At 41.9% G+C, this 15536-nt stretch overlaps 1 long non-coding RNA gene across 2 annotated transcripts; it reads left to right on the top strand.

Moving 5' to 3' along the window:
• Positions 1-6470: 6470 nt before the first annotated feature.
• On the top strand, positions 6471-11090 carry LOC146860234 (uncharacterized). Of its 2 annotated transcripts, none has more exons than XR_014979117.1 (4): positions 6471-6533; positions 6624-6693; positions 7085-7171; positions 7679-11090. It is a non-coding gene; the product is annotated as an uncharacterized LOC146860234 (long non-coding RNA). The 2 variants fall into 2 exon arrangements; XR_014979118.1 differs by lacking the exon at positions 7679-11090 and adding an exon at positions 7274-7298.
• Positions 11091-15536: the final 4446 nt, after the last annotated feature.

Here is a 15536-nt window from a genome sequence, read left to right as displayed (position 1 = left end):
GTGCATGTCTCTGAAACTCCCAATTTGAACTTCTATTGGATTTGTGACTGGTGTTCTAATATGCTTATTCGAGACTCCTACAACTTGGATAGTTTCTCCCGAGAGGGGTAGGTTGGGAATTTCTGCTGCTCTCACAGTAGAACGAGTAACACCAGTGTCCATTAGGAATGTAATATCATTACCTTCCACTTTTCCGTCAACAAATGGACCTGAGTGATCTACCGCCAAATATGTGCCAAGCACGCACCTTTCCTCACCCCTAAGACGCCGTCATTGAGATGAGTCTGAATCACTCTCATTACACTGCAACCAGTATTGCGGAACCATCTGCACATTTTGATTCTTACCAACTTGATCACCTCCGTGAAATCCAGTATTCGCACTGTACCTCTGCAATTGAGCATTCACATTATTTGGCATAGGAGCTTGTGGAACCTGTAACTGTGGCGCAACTACCTGCTGCTGCTGCTGTTGATTAACAACCACCTCATTCTGCATCTGTGGATTTAAATGTTGATTATTCTTTTGAGCAGATCTACACTCGTTTTTCCAATGCCCATACCTTCCGCACGCATGAAAAAAAAAGGAAATTTATTCTTAACCTCCTCTCTACTCATTTTGCCTCTACCTCTACCTCCACTGGGTATCTGATTATTTTGATTCTGACCATTCATCTGAGAACCACTGTTTCCTTCTTGCTGCTCTGCTATCTTCAGTTGTGCCCATATCATTTTCTCTTTTAACATTTTATGTCTCGTTTCAATGTCATCACTACAATACTTCGCATACCTCAAAATCTCATCAATTGTTTTGCTCTGCCAGCAGATCAAATGCTACTGAATCATGTTACTTATCTCTGGTTTCAATCAACACAAAACGATACACAAAATGTCCCATATCTTTGTCTCCAATATACTCAAACCCACTGTACTGCGTGAATACCTGCAACAACCTTTCATAGTAGGTATGTACTGACTCCTTTGGTTCTTGGGTTGTCCTGTCTATTTTAACCCAATCTGTTTCCTTACAGGGAAATTTTCCCTTTCAGAAAGGTGATTACCTGATCATCAGATGGTGCACCTGTTTTAGGATCTCTAGGATATTCTTCTTTTGGCCAATGGACAGTGATCTTATACTCTCTCCACAAATCAGCTGGAATGATAATCTCAAACAAATCATCTAGATCCTGTAACAAAACCTTTGAAATTTTCACAAACCTCTCTACTTGTTTGTACCACTCAACTGGTTTCTCCCTTACCTTAGGAAAATCATTCATAAAGGATAATATATCCTGTCTCGTCCAAGGAACGTGAAAATATCCACTACCTGGAACTTCTCTCATCAGACACGCCCTTTCAACTTGTTCTGTCTCTCTCAATGGAAACAAAGATGCTCCATTGCCAGCTGCCTCTTCTTTCTTTTTCGTCCATCTACCTTTCCATTGTTTTACATCTCCCCATTTTTTCAAAATATTCATCAACTCCTTTATCTGTAATCTTTTTCCAGACGCATTCAAACTTTCCAAATACTTATCAGTAAAATCCATCCTGTATGTTTTCTGCAACACCTTTTACTTCCCTATGTCTACTCCATATTCACTAGCAGCCTCTACTATTTTCTCATGAAGATTTCTCGCTCTCCAAGTAATATTTTTACACAAAAACAACAGCTCTTCATCTCGGTAAGTCCCTAGTCTATCTGGACTGATTGTACCAATAATCATCTCTTCCAAATCTACTCTCAATTGACTCACATTTATACTCTGTGGTTGAGGTTTTCATTTTTCCATTCCCTTTATCCAATTATCTAATTAATCTGCGAAGGACCTACTGAACTCTGTCATTGGAGTGACATTCGGCCCTATTTTCCTTGGGCCCATTTGTGTACTTCTCTTAGGGGTTTCAGTTATCATCTCACATACCGGAATATCTAACAACGAAGTATTCCTGTTCACCTGTCCATCCTCATCTGCTACTGTCACCATTTCACTCCTTACACTGCTCCTTGGAACTGCCAATGAATGTACTTTTGATATATTCTCTTTTTCTCCATACAATGGAATTATGGGACCAATTGTTACAGGTACCGTCAATGCTTCCACATTTAAACTTAACTGATTTATTTTCTCGGTCAGTTCTTTTCTTGACTTATCCAACATGTCCTTTTCACTTTTTCGTACTACACTAGTTTTTTTCGGGACTTGTGGAATTAATGGGGTTCCCATTAGCAGTGCATTTGGAGTCACTTCACCTGAAGTTTCTTGATATGGCGTTGGTCTTTTGGTCAAAATGTCATCTAACAACTTGCAAGAACGTTGGGATGATTATATCCTGGTAGGAATGGCGCTCACTATATACAGTAAGTATTTAGTGGTATAAATATAAAGGGAAGAGGCAATCATCCAACACCTCACAGATACGATCAAAAGATCTATCCACAATTTTAAATCATGCCCCGGCACACATTTATAATCATTAGAACAAGTAAATAACTTGAGTATTAGCATGAATATATGAAAAACATGAATGATTTAATGCATTTCTTGTTGAGACTCCAGCCAACACGTGTTTCGTCGCTCGGGACAAGAAACCCGCGACTTCCTCAGGGCTGGAAAACATATCAAAAACATAATGACAGCCCACCACATTCAGTGCTTCACTGATACACTAAATCTCATGTGAATAAATAGTGATCCCAACTCATTTCCTCAACACATATCATAAATCCTACATCAGTGTCAACGATGCCCTACACAGAACAGTGACTATTTACCATTAAAATATTCATCTTAATATATACACTGATGATGTTTGATAGATAAAGCCAATCAATGAGAAATGCACCCTACGGTTAGTGCGAATGGTTCCATACGATAATGTGTAGTGCCAAAAAAATAAAAAACGTGCAGCTAAAATATTTCACACAGGTGACATAACCTAAGCAGGTTGTCAATAGAGAAATCTGCTGGGAGGACCCAGGCCTACCTTCCAAGAGGTGCAAACGTCTATGCGCCTAAAATTAATAGAATCCAAGATAAAAAAAAATTACTGAATAAAGTACATTCTGGCAGGACCAAAATGTATTCTAAGTCACATTCATAGGGTATAAACATACCTTCTGACTGGTTATAATTCCGTCCCAGCCTAATTATGGCTGGGCAAAGCAAGAAATCTCATGTAAGGTCCAAATTTTCGCATGTGTCTGCAAAAATATAATAAGGTCCTATTTAGAAACGCTGAGGCAGAAGCTCCTGTTCATAAATATTATCGTACAGTTTAATGTATACATTTAAAAGATATTAGGCTTGTGTGATAACAATGGGTGAATTAGAATAACACCCGTAGTGTACAGTTTAAAATGATAAAAATTGCCTGCCATTGGAGAGGAATAATCCCCAATTTCAGAAGTCCTTGCAGACATCAAAAGAGTCCCAAGTCTGATATCGTAAATTGTGCACAATTGTATGTATACACAAAATGATCCGAGAGCATGTCAGATATATGCCCCGTAAACCAACACCGTGTGCCCGACACCAAAGCAACCGCTGTGAGATTATAAAACGATACCGTCTATTGCATCCTCCACAAATGTGGGGGATGCAAAATCTGCCCCTTAGCAAGGAATAATACCAAGACTTTTGACAGTAATTTAGGCAAAAAATATTACATCAGAATAATGTTAAATTGCAACAGCCGCTATGTGGTATATATGATCAAGTGTGTATGTGGGTGCTTTAATAGAGGAAGTACTAATAGAACCCTTAAGGAGAGAATATATGAACATCTAAGGGCTATCAAGCATAATGACATCAGGTATGCTACTGCCACACACATGCAGGAATGCCACGCACAGGGCACTAATAAAACATTCTCATTATGTGGAATTGACCAAGTTAACTCTGACCCGAGGGGTGGCAATAAGGAAGTGTCTTTACGACGCAGAGAGGTTTTGCGAATCTTGAAGCTTCAAGCGGTCGAACATGGGATGAACACAGACCACAAACTACACTATATCCTAGGAAATTAGACATACCCGCTGTAGGATCGGGGATATTTAGATAGAGACATGGTGCCCCATGAGATTATATTTTATAGTACTGCAAACACTGGGACTGTGTATTAAGATATTAGTGACACATTTGAACTTGTCACGATAATCATATATCACTCAGTACATCTTGTTGTGTAGGTAATCCTTGAGGATATTAGAAATGACGGATTGTGACTTTAGAAATGTTCTGTTTTATGTGCAATTTACATTGTATGATATATACAGTAACACATTTGAACTTGTCACGACAACCATACATCACTGAGGACATCATGTTATGTAGTTAAATTTTGCTAATATTATATATATGATGGTATGTAGCTGTCCCAGGCCTGAACGTATCCTCAGGATCGAATCGATGCTCTAGTGGTCTCCCTCTCAACAGCCCCAAGTCTGGACATAAATCATACACAGACTAAAGGATGGTTAAGCGGGGGAAGGAAAGGATGGGGACAGCAGGGAGGGAGACCTGTATAAAACATAAACGAACAAGGGTTAGTATCAGAACCTTACTCCTCTTCTCCCTCACCCTATTGTTCTCTAGGACCCATACTTCTACTAACCTGAAAAGGAAATTAACGATGATATTAGATCTGACAGATTCAGAAGGAATTACACAGTACTGCGATGCACCCCACAATGAGCTGCCCAAGTTTGTCAACCTCTTCTGGCAGAAAATGATACACTCTCCTAGAGTTGCTTCACTCATACATAGTGCAATGTCACAAATCATTGGCGGTGAACTGCGGGCAAAAGAACTGGTACACTCCACATAGAGTTACGTCACTCATACAAAGAGCAATGTCATAAATCATTGGCGGTGAACTGCGGGCATAAGAACTGGTACACTCCACATAGAGTTACGTCACCCATACAAAGAGCAATGTCACAAATCATTGGCGGTGGACTGCGGGTATACCCTCCGTAGTAGTGGGAGTAGTGGTTATTTCCCTCGCATGAACTCGGTCCTCTATTACAGATTGGAGTTCGCCAACATAGGGAAAAGCGCACCACCACCTCAAAGCAATTCGGTATCGTATCACGGACACCAAAGGGCAAACGTTCTAGAGCAACAAGTGGCTTGAGATACTGAGCGAGCAACTCTCGATCAGGAAAGGCAGGAGCTGCGCATCGCGCTCAGAAATATTTCCCACGTAGTTACGCTTCAGGACTGAACTCACCGCTTTCAAGAATGCTCCCCAAAAGAGAACGAGTGGTGCCAATGGCACCCTTACCCGCCCTTCAGAACTCCAGCAGAATAATCGGCAGCGTTTCCTTCGGCCGCCTCGCCATATCATTGCTTCCGCATCACGTGGGTCGCGGTGATTGGTGTCTGATGTCACGCGTCGTGCCGAGGCTGCCGGGATACGTAGTTTGTCCTCGCCCTAGCGCCTGTCAGCGCGGACAGGACCGCCGTAACCCTTGACAGTAGCTTTACAAATATTCTGACCTATGTGCAATTTAGATATGGTACGGTATATGCACTGTAGATGGTTTGGTGTGGAACCAAGCAATGAGGCACTCACTTGTACATGCTGTACTTTTTCACTCCCCATTGAAGCTTTATGATATCGATTTAGATGATTTTTATGCTTGCATTGATCCCTTATGGGCCTATTTGGAGACTTATCATGCAATTTTATTCCTTGGCATGGCATGTTTCTAACAGACCAGGGAGCTCTTATTCATGAGATATCCTTCAGGCCGTTCCCTCTTCCCCTTCTATATATGCACACATAGACAAATATGGAATTTTGGGCTTGTGTTGTTAAGGGGTGATAATTTACCCTTAATAATATTCAACTTTTGAATTGACTAAACTTTATTTGATGATTTGGTTATGAACAAATTGGTTTTCCTTTGGATGGGGCAACATCAAAGACTGGCTGAATATTACATTTATTGGTCTTTTGATTGGTATGGACCATTGATCTCTACCAACCAATGCTGACAGTGCATTATAATGATTGAATATGAAGGATATACTAAGGCGGACTTAGCCGTCTGTCTTTGTGATGACCTATCCAAGATGGCGGCAATTTGCAGAAGTTCTCAGGCCGACCATACTGAGTAACTGGATTAAACATCACTGTTGAATCACACGTAATATATGATGTGGTTTACTTATTATATAGCTTTGTCCTTATGCATGAAGAATTCTTTCACAATATTGATCGTTTTTACATTTGGGTCACAAAATAATATTATATAAATATGGCTTTGTTTCACAAATGCTCCCATTGAAGTGAATTATGCTGATTTTTTTGCCTTCGGGCAGTTACGAACTATTTAGATATGGCTCGCGTTTATATCACAAGCCACATAAGATGGCGCCCGCGGTTGGGATTTACATTCACCGCATCTTCGCACTAGTCTTTATAACTTTCCTACGCTACAAGTAGTACTTCCGGTTATGGGCCGCGCGTTATTGCCGTACGGAGGTACCGGGAGTCGGACTCAGGCTCTTTTGCTGTAACTTACAGGTATGGACGTGTTATTTGGGGTCTTTGACTAAGTCTTCATCGTTAGTTGACTTAGGTATCTTGAATAGATATACACTTTTGATCTTTCAGCTCATCGGGGGTCGTTCAAATATAGAAGCCCTCAGCTTGCCACGAGTTTACTTCTTCTTGTGCGAATTTGGTAAGCGGATAGACGGTATCATTTTATAATCTCACAGCGGTTGCTTTAGTGTCGGGCACACGGTGTTGGTTTACGGGGCATATATCTGACATGCTCTCGGATCATTTTGTGTATATATACAATTGTGCACAATTTACGATATCAGACTTGGGAATCTTTTGATGTCTGCAAGGATGACGACTTGACTTCTGAAATTGGGGATTATTCCTCTCCAATGGCAGGCAATTTTTATCATTTTAAACTGTACACTACAAGTGTTATTCTAATTCACCCATTGTTATCACACAAGCCTAATATCTTTTAAACGTATACATTAAACTGTACGATAATATTTATGAACAGGAGCTTCTGCCTCAGCGTTTCTAAATAGGACCTTATTATATTTTTGCAGACACATGCGAAAATTTGGACCTTACATGAGATTTCTTGCTTTGCCCAGCCATAATTAGGCTGGGACGGAATTATAACCAGTCGGAAGGTATGTTTATACCCTATGGATGCGACTTAGAATAAATGTTGGTCCTGTCAGAATGTACTTTATTCAGTAAAAAATGTTTATCTTGGATTCTATTAATTTCAGGCGCATAGACGTTTGCACCTCTTGGAAGGTAGGCCTGGGTCCTCCCAGCAGATTTCTCCATTGACAACCTGCTTAGGTTATGTCACCTGTGTGAAATATTTTAGCTGCACGTTTTTTATTTGTTTGGCACTACACATTATCGTATGGAACCATTCGCACTAACCGTAGGGTGCATTTCTCATTGATTGGCTTTATCTATCGAACATCATCAGTGTATATATTAAGATGAATATTTTAATGGTAAATAGTCACTGTTCTGTGTAGGGTATCGTTGACACTGATGTAGGATTTATGGTATGTGTTGAGGAAATGAGTTGGGATCACTATTTATTCACATGAGATGTATTGTATCAGTGAAGCACCGAATGTGGTGGGCTGACATTATGTTTTTGATATGTTTTCCAGCCCTGAGGACGTCGTGGGTTTCTTGTCCCGAGCGACGAAACACGTGTTGGCTGGAGTCTCAACAAGAAATGCATTAAATCATTCATGTTTTTCATGTATTCATGCTAATACTCAAGTTATTTACTTGTTCTAATGATTATAAATGTGTGCCGGGGCATGATTTAAAAAAGTCATCTAACAACTTATCATCAGAATCCTTTGGGTCATTGCCTAATCTTGAAGTTTCTACATTTTTCCTTTTCTCTTTACATTTACCTCAGGTCTGACCTTTTGAAACTAGAACTGGGTACAAACCCTCAGTTATCACAGCTCTCCTCCATCTTTTCACTTTCTCTTCTCTCAAAAGGATATCTAGTCATTATATTTATGTACCTCCTGCCACCTCAATATTTCTCTCTTTCGAAGACTTCTACTTCCCATTCCTCTAACGCTTCATACTGTGTAGGTCTGGGATTTGGCTCTAGTGAATTAATTCGATCTCTCAAATTCTGTAAAATCCTTACATTAAACAAACCATGCTGCGGAAAAGCTATAACACCATCACCCTTTGTATATTCCACCAAATTCTCTAACCAAGTAGTCGTATGGTATCCTCGCTCTAACATCATAAAGGAAGCAGGCGTTCTTGGAGGTGGAATAGGAATTCCCTCTCTAGTCACTGTTGGTTTATCCTTTTTAAAGGAGTTCTTTATTTTCTTAAACAACTTCATTTTACGAATCTTTACGCTAATGTATCTCAGTAAAACAAGCAAGGAAACCTTTCCGTAATTTTACTTTTTCTATTTGTCAGTTCTCGTCCTATACAAGCGCGACTCACACCAACCATCCAATCAGAGCTTCACTACGTAAGCAACGTCTCAACCAATACAAATGCAGTGTGTAGGAGAGTAGGATCTGCACTTATGTTGCCCACACTTTTTTTCTGATGTATACACTGGTTTATGGCTATAGTCTGGCTGGGTCCCTGCTAATCAGGGCCCCAGTCTCTCTGTTCTCTCTAAACAACTTGGAGTGCATATTAGATGCACTAGTGATTGGATACTGTGGTGCCTTATGAGCCCCTAGTATATGGTACCTTAGGTACCTAGGGCATAGGTACTTCACAGGCCTACCAGGGACTGAAGCATGTACTATGCCACTCCTGGGAAGCAGACTCAATCTGACACCACAGGCCTGCTACTGCAGCCTGGGTGAGGTAGTGTTAGCACTCCTCACTTTGGTATAGGTTCCTATATCTCACCATACACACACATATAAACCTATCAGTCACCCCTAAGGCAGGCCCTATCAATCCTGAGAGCAGGGTGCTTGGTTTACCATGTAAGGGGGTGCCACTGCATGAGCAGGACCCCTCTGCAGCTGGCAGAGTCTATTCTCTGTGGCTGTTTGTGGATGCGGTTAAACCATCTACTCTTAAGTGCATTATAACCAAACGGTAAATGCTAACTTTGGAATGACTGCATCAAAATATGTCGTGTTTGGTGTCAAACAACTTGGAATCATACCCCTACACCAGTAACTGGTGTGGGAGTATGACCCCACCCTTCTAGAGGTGACTACATGTACCTACTGTGGTAACACGGTAGAAATCTGAAAGAGCCCTGGCATCACAAAATGGATGCCACCAGCACAGACACTGGGCTGCCCTCCTGCTGCTGACTGAAACTCTCAGTGGAGGAGGCCCAACAATAGGTATCCTGTCACAGGGAGGTGTCACCACCTTCCAGACAGGATTTAGTGTATTGGGGCTGGGTGGGTGCACTCCTTGAGTGCTTTGAAGTCCTGCACTGGGGGAGCAGTAGGCTCCTCTGTGCATATGCCAGCTCAAACTGGTTCAGGGGCTACCTGTCCCTGCTCTGGTGTGAAACTGGACAAAGGGAAGTGAGTGTAACCACCCCCTACCCTGACCCTTCCAGAGGAGTGGTCATAGAGCTAGTCCCTCCCCTATCTTCAGTATAAGATAGCAAATCTTGCCATTGCAAATCAGATAACCCTGGACAACACTCTACAAAGAAGAATCCTGGCCCTTCAACGTTCCACTACCTTTGGAAGACAGAAGAATCTCCCTTGGAGTCAAGGAGTGACTCCCCTGCTTGGCAGGCACCAGAAACTCTAATCAACGGTCGCAAACTTTCCCGCTCCCGCTGGAGTTCAAAGTCCCTGCAGCCCCGGAAGTAAATTCCTGACTTCTTGACGGCCATTGTGAGTCCCCAGCAGAGCTGAGGTGAGTGGACCCCACGAGTGATGAGGGACAGCAATACCTGGGTACCGTGCACTATTGTCAAGTGCAACTCCTTCACGACATTCTACAAACTTGTGCATTGGACCATTTGTGCCCCAAGCCTCTAGCAGAGATTGCAGTGAAAATCAGAGGCCTATCCCATCCTGAGTGACCGTGGGCTCCTGTCAGCACTTCCTCAAGAGGCGTCTTTGCGATCACTTGCCTGTTGGCTTGTGGGTCCCCCGAAGACTTTCTTATCAACTCAAAGGACTCCCCTGGTTGCTCCAGATCTGCCCTCACTCACCTTTGCTGGGTGAGTCCCTCAGACCTTGCTGGTCTGCAACCCTGACCTTCTTTAATTTCTACAAGACTTGCTGTTGCCAAGGCTTGTTGGCTCCAATACAGTTGCCGACACCTTAGTAAGCTGCAGACGTTGTGGGACACTCCGAATCCAGCTGCTGGTCATTGTTGATCCTTCCTGGACCCCGTGAGCGAAGAGTCAAAATACCCTTGATCACCTGAAATCACCTGACTTCCGTGGGCATCCATCTTCCTGGCCCCGGGTCACTGGCAAATGACTGTGAACACTGTCCCTTCAATTTTCAGGTCATCTTCATCTTGAATCCAGCCTTGGATTCCACCGGACACTTCTACAGTCTTCGCAAGCAGCAAATCTTCTTTGGTCTCTATAGAAAACAGCTTCGTGACCCGACACCAAAAGACACCTATGCACCCGGCTTCCCTGGGTGAGGTAACTCGTGCACTCTGGTGCCCTATTGTGTGTTGGCCCCCGAATTACTTACCTTGTAAGTGGCTTGCTTGTAGACTTCCTCGAAGTACCCTTAAACTTTAAAAACCAAACCGCGACTTGCTTGATTGAAATCAATAGGGAACCTGCGGCTGTGTTCTCACACTGCACCCGTCTCCCGTGGGTTATTTACTTACCTGCTTTTACTGCATTAGTGAAGCCCCAGCGATTCTACAGGCCCTAGGCCTTGTCATTCTGCAAGTCGACTTTCCTAAACCTCTTTTTTAGTATATGGTGTGGTACGCCCCTAGGGCCCCAGCCATATTTGTGCTTAACTTACTGTAAAACGTTGATATTTGAATGTATTCCTGACTTCTAATCTCATAAAGAGATTAGTAGAGTGTGTCTAGAAATAAATACATATATATTTGATATATATACCGGTGTGGTGTCCTTTCATTTGGTAATTCAAGAGATTATAATGTAAAACAAGCTGCTTTACATTCCTCAGAGACTTAGCCTGAAGGCTGCTCTACACAGCTACCACTAGGATAGCTTTCTTTAAAAGGTTATCTTAAACCTATCTACTATAAGAGTCGGATTGGACTGGTGCAAGGTGGCCACTATAACTAGTGACCAGCATATGCCAGGCCAACTTCTCACACAGTTCACGTAAATTGACCAATCACAGCTCCCTAAAAGCCCTCTATCTAACCAATGCCAGCGCAGCTTTTTCTTACGTTAGTATTACTCCTTCTACTGACCCTCCCTCTACAAAATAACACGGCAATATATTTCTAAGTTTCCTTAATCAAATTCTTGTTAGTGACAACACAAAACAATGCTACTTTGTCTGCTCCACTAAATAAAGAGATAGTTTTTCACTCCAAAACGAGATTCTTTCACTTCAAATAGAACAAAGACCAGTGCTATTTTACGTCCAACCAAGCTATAGGTGGACTTGGTACTCCTCTAGGGATAAGGCCAAAGTTTCACAAGAGGACTTTATTTAAAGAGGTCTTGTTACTACCCTGGGGATAAGGCCAGAGTTTCGGAAGTGGACACTTCGCTATTTCAGACACTCTACTTACATACAAAATTGTCCCTAAATATAACACCTGCAGCCTACCGCCGTACAGTATTATAACAACAGACAAAGTACTTCTCTAGTGTGATAACTTATCCACACTCTTCTTCTGCCTATTTCAGGCTAAATTTCCATCTCGGGATCTCTCAGGTACCTCCGTACCCGTACTTCTAGACAACATAGAACAGGACACTAACTTTTCATGTTAAGAACATATAATCAATAATTAATAATTATTACCAAACTAATCAATAATTAAACCGTCCTCTGCTACCAGAAAACTGGTCCAGCGCTACACTTAATCAGGGATCAATACTCATGAATATTTCATACAAATGGCCCATACACATTCACCCAACTCATGTAATCCCTGTTGCGCTGGGGGTCAAGTTTTAATGACGTGATAAATAGTTTCCTTTACAGGTTCATGTCTAACATTTCTAAATACATAACTGAACCTGTAAAGCACTCTCTTTCCTTTGGTCGATGGACCAATTAGTTGAGAAGTTGATGGTAAGAATAGTACTATCTAACTATCTAGTTAGCTAAATAATCACAGACTCTCGGTAAGATTAATAAAGTTTATCACAAATTAATATGTAATTAATTAATGCTCATCGCATACAGGTTACAAATTCAAACAAAGAATTTCACAAGAGGGAGAGAAAAACATCAGCAAAAATTGCAAACAGTTTCATACTCAATCAATAAACAATATGAATATGAAGGAGTGGAAAGATGAAGAGACATAAGTTTCAGAGACAAAAATACATTTACTATGAACTATGCAAAGTACGAATCGTGAATATATACTAACCCAAAGGATCAGAGAAATACCACCCACCTGGCCAAGGAGGTAGTGGGGGGTCCCCTGAAATAGAGTCAGGGAACAAAGATTTCAGGACTCAGTAAACGGGACAGGGACAGGAACAGGAACAGCGAGGCCTTTCTGCAAACCGACGAACAGCGACAAATTTCCCCTCTATCTCTCCTCTCTCTGCTTAGCTCCGCACTGCATCAGCTTTCCTTGCTCAGCCCTTCTTGCATCACCCCTTCTTCTTGCATCGATTCTAAACCACACCACTAAAGGCACCCTAGTTATACCCTAAAACCTACATGCCCAACCCACATTAGTTGAAACAATTTATAAAACGCATTATCCTATTGGATAGCTCAGGGGGTGTTCAATCACACCATCATGATCACATTCATAATTCTATAGTCTTCTTTGTTTTTCATGTTTCACATGACGTTATCCTAGACTTGTTTGTTTATTATAATATATGTAACTATTTCATCATGTCACATGAGTCTTTCAGCTACGTCCACGGAAGAAGTCTTGGGTCCCACGGCCAGTCTCATCTTTTGGCAGACAAACAATGTTTTCCGTAGCTGGTCAAACTTGACTTTTCATGCTCTTCTGCAGCGCTAAGCTTTTCTGTCTATTTATTGGGTTATTCATGCTCTCTCCAGCCCTCCTCTATCTTGTCAATTTTATGAAAATGCAGGCCCATTTGGCTCAATGAAACATAAGCATTCACTAATTACATGGAAATGCACCTTTCACTGTTTACCACCCACCTTTGCATTATCCCATGTTAATATTTTTCTTAGTAAAGCTTTAAGCAAAAGCGGCATTATTTATTATTATTTTTTAAAGTGAGATTCAAGATGCAAAATGCATTAATTTTGTTTCTTTTGAAGCGCAATGTAAAATGTGGCCTCGTTCTTTCATATATTAGTTCACATTAGTGAACGCATGCGCAAAGCAGTTTTATGTGTATTTCATCTGATTCGAATGTTACTCTCCACTGCACACTTTTAGTAAGTATTACGGGGTCTCAATCCGAGCAGGTTTCTGTTTTCAAAACCCTGCTCCATCACTGGTATTGGTGGTGGTGGCATTGGTGGCGGAATTGGTATTGGTCATAGTGGTATTGGTGATAGTGGTACTGGTATTGGTGGTTCTTTTGGTATTGGTGGTGGAATTGTTGGTATTGGTGGTGTTGTTGTTTTTAATAAAACAGACTTTTGAAAACAACCCGTCAGGTGGCATAGTGCAGATGACATGTAACACAGATGTGCTGTTGTCATTTTACTTGGGGGGGGGGGGTTGAAACAGACACAAGATAATGCTGAATTAAAGTTATTGGAAACAGTCGCCCGTGTTACGGGGCAGCCATGCTGCTTAAAAGAACACAAGCGGTTTTAGCTGAAGCAGCGCATGTGCTGCCTGCAGTAAGAAATTCAATAAAGTAACCCATCTCCCTTTAGTGTCAGACTTGGCGGAAAGCAAATCAACATTGGATTTTTTCGCTATCAGAGTTAAAACCCCATTTTTCTTTCCTATTGCCTCCGAACTGGCCACTTCTACGTAGAATTTTTTCTAAGTGTATGAAACTGTTTAACATTGATTTTAGATTCTTGCAACAGGACAATATCCCTTTTTTGCCTACGTAGATAATCTAGGACTTTCTGGCGTTTAACAGGTTGGTTGAGACCCTTAACATTAAGCGACATTATTTTCAGGTTAGTCACCCTTGTTGTGCCGAGTGGTGTATCTATTGTGGATAGTGACATAGAAAGTTAAGAAAAGGTTGTACCGAACGGATATGGGATTGCTTATCAGCACAACCACTGCATTCCCCCGAGCAGCCCCTGGACCTGAACCTGTAAAAACAAGGCGACCGTAAGTGTAAAGACATCATCATAGGTGAAGCAATAGGGATTCTCATCGGAGAACTGACATTATGAGCCTCCCGACCCTGGTATGCATGAAAAATGATGACAGCAACAAAAGATAAGACACAAAAACAAAATACAATGAAAAACAAACTCTCACTCCTACTCTGCCCTCCCCTGTCTCCCCCCCCCCCACCGCCCCCGACCCGCCCACACCACCCCGAAAGAAAGTAATAAGCATGGTGACACGGAAAAGACAGCGTCCCTCCCATGGCCTTAAACCGTAATCATAGCAATATTTTGGGAACAAGCACAACAATTGAACATCTTAGAACATCTTGGAACATCCTAGAACAGTGGTCTCCCGTAGGAAAGAAGACCTATATCCTCATACCCAGTGTGAGTATGATATTGGCACAGATAGAGATACTGATACAGATACAGAGGATCATGACCTTCAAACGCACTGCAATCCTTTTTTGCACTATTTATCACATTTCCTACGATTTCCTACAGCCTTAGCAAGTACGACCCGCCCCTAAGAGGAACACAGTGCAAGTAAATATGAATCTCTCGAGATGCTGTGCAACTAACTAAACCCCAACATTTGTAGGTGAACATTTTGTAGGTTAAACGCAGAAGACCAGAGACCAGAGACCAAAGCAAAACCCTACATTCAACCCCCTACTACGACCTCGTCGTCTGCAGGAATAAACCATCTGTCACTCAATGTGCCGCATCCCAGCAGCTGACCAGATCCCGTAGCAATAACCACCCATTTCACAGACCCCTTGCAATTACCGCCCAACTACCACCCACTTTAAGTAGGCACTGAGAGAACACCAGACCTTAATGACTGGCTAGAAGCAACATACAGCAACATACAGCACTTTTATTTTGAGCCTATACAGCCTATACAGGACCCTGTTTCAGGCGTGTAGTACAAATGAGTAGTATAGTCATTTAGAAGGAACTGCTGAGGCCCCCCTCGTTGTATCCACATGGAGATCTTCAGAATCATCTAAGGATTGTCTGAGTTTTTGTGGATCTGAGAATATGTGCGGAGAACCGTGGATGAAGACCCGAAACCTCGCTGGCCCTATGAACCCAAATTGGTGGC

This window comes from Triturus cristatus, chromosome 3_1 (genome assembly GCF_964204655.1).
Source record: "Triturus cristatus chromosome 3_1, aTriCri1.1, whole genome shotgun sequence".
NCBI classification, from domain to species: domain Eukaryota; kingdom Metazoa; phylum Chordata; class Amphibia; order Caudata; family Salamandridae; genus Triturus; species Triturus cristatus.
The sequence above is the reverse complement of the archived record's forward strand: the minus strand, read 5'-3'. Positions and strand labels throughout refer to the sequence as shown.